Source organism: Arachis ipaensis, chromosome B09 (assembly GCF_000816755.2).
Source record: "Arachis ipaensis cultivar K30076 chromosome B09, Araip1.1, whole genome shotgun sequence".
Classification (NCBI taxonomy): Eukaryota; Viridiplantae; Streptophyta; class Magnoliopsida; order Fabales; family Fabaceae; genus Arachis; species Arachis ipaensis.
The window spans coordinates 21,788,688-21,791,292 of NC_029793.2; positions in this window are offsets into that span (position 1 = coordinate 21,788,688).

The window sequence follows — 2,605 nt, forward strand, 5'->3', positions numbered from 1 at the left end:
ATTGGAACCCATATATGACGGTCTTCATAGAGATCTGCAGAATACACCCAAAAATAGACTATAAATACACCCGAAAAAAATTCAATTTACACCTCTGCTGCAGATTTTAAACAAACATTACCTGAAAGCCACTTGTTGTCCACAAGACCAAAATTCAGCAGAAAATCATCCCAATTCCTATCAAATGAGTCTTTACTATGAGAGTTCCAAACAACTTGGCTCATTTCTTGTTCAATTTCTGCATGTCCCTTGTACCCGTTTAATTTGCTTGGAATCTTCTTCATGATGTGCCAAATACATCAACGGTGAATTGTTGTTGGCATACAAGCCTCTAAAGCCCTTTTCATTGATGCGCATTGATCGATGAGAAACCCTTTCGGAGCATTTTCTCCCATGCAACGAAGCCAACATTGAAATAACCATTTGAATGATTCAATTTATTCGTTTTTCATCAAAGCGCATCCAAGAAGTGTTGACTGACCGTGGTGATTCACCCCGACAAAAGAACCACAAACCAAATTATACCTGAAACAAATTACCATAGTGCAGAATGAAAAATCATTACGTACACCCAAACAATGCTTTGTATACACCCAAAAATACCCAATATACACCTCTACGGCAGGTTCATAAAACAACATTAATTTAGCATCATAAACATGGACAGTTTATTACCTGTTTGTATTGTAGGTGGTGTCAAATGAAATAACATCTCTGAAATACTCAAAGGCAGCTCTGCTTCTTGCATGAGCCCAAAAAGCCACTTAATCGATTGATCATCCTCGAGTTCAAGCTCAAAAAGGAAATTATAATTCTTCTCTTTCATTCTTAACAAATATTTCCCGAATTCCTTTGCATCTTCTTGTTCAGAAACATTCCGCACTTCTCTCGTAATGTAATTCTTCACATCCTTTTCAATAAAATTTAACTCGCGGTGACCCCCGGCTGCCGCAATAAATGATTGGTAAGTTTTGCTTGGTCTAATACTAACATCCTCATTATTCTCTATTGTACGACGAATGGACATGCTTAGTTCCCTGTGCTGTTTGAGCATCTCTGCTTCACTTGGACAGTAAAGGTGTGATTGATGCAGCACAACCTTTGAAATGATCCAAGCACCAACATCCTTCAATGTGTGTATATAAATTCTTGCTGGATAGTTTAAACCGGCTGTGGGATTTGTCTTCTCGGTCGGAGATATTTTAGATTTTCATTTTTCCTCTCTGCTACATGTAATCAACTGATTCTTAATCTCGTTTCCCTTCCTATTTGTGCTCCGAAATCTTGTAGAAAAACCTGCAGCCTTGGTGTAGTCCCTGTAAAATGTTCCAGCATCTTCAAGGGTGGTAAAGGTCATTCCAACCTTGGGAACAAACTGGTCATCAACAACACAGAGAGGCTGCATAATACACCATGTCAAAAACTAAAAATACACCCAATAATTTCTGATCTAATACATCCGAACGACAACAACTCAACTAAAATAACAAAAAAAGCCATAAACTATAAATACACACACACTTTCCCCTAAAATACACCCAAAAAAGTCTGATCTACACTCGAGCGTCTGCTATAAATTGCAGATAATTAATCAAAACTAATACATTAGATTCAATCCACAAATTTATGTTCACGCATTAATTTCACAGTCAATGTTCACGAATTATTTAGCTAGACAATGATAGATGAATAACTGCATCAAAATTCAGAGTAATCGTAATTAGCTGAATGTAAATCAAACCTCAGGAACTTCGTTAGATTCAAATTCAAAATCCACTTCGCCCTGATTCAGCTGACAATCTGAGGTTGAATCATCCATTATCTTCAAAACGAGTTCAAACTTTGATTTCAGAAATCAGAAAATCAAAAAAAAAAAAAAAAAACGAAGCTAGAGTTACAGAGAGAGAGGAACTCACGTCAATGACGAAGAACAAACCAGTGATAAAGGAGGGAAAAAGAACGATCGAAAAGGCAGGGAAAGGCGCGCGAAAAGGAGAACGAAGAAATTTGGCAAGAAGGAGAACGAAAAAGGAAACGAAATCTTTTAAAATTGGAAGTTATATATTTGCGCGATCTGTTATATAGCGCGTGAAAGTTACGTAACACTAGGAGCGTGTTTTGGGGGTAAGTCGTCATTTGGACTTGTAAGGCTTACAAACCTTAATCGCTTGTATGCGAAGAATTTCTACTAAAATAACAGTGGAGATAACATATTTTTTTAATCAACTAAAATTAAATTCTGTTATTTAGTTATATTTCTCCTTTCATATGACAATATCCAATTACCCATTATACTTGAGTCAATTTTTATTTTATATATGTTATTTTTATGAAATTAAAAAATATTAGGATTTTTGGAGTTTTATCTAAACTAATGTATTTATTAAACACGCAGGTTTTAACATGGATACTTAAAAAGAAGATGAGAACCGTACACATATCACTATATGTATTTAGCGTGGGTAACTAAAAATAAAAAAGAAAATTTTTATTTTTTCGTAGGTTACTAAAAAAAATTAAAATTTTTCTTTTAGTATTTCGTGTAAGTCATTAAAAAATTAAAAAATATGTAATACTAAAAGAAAAAAATTTGAGTCGAGAGTAT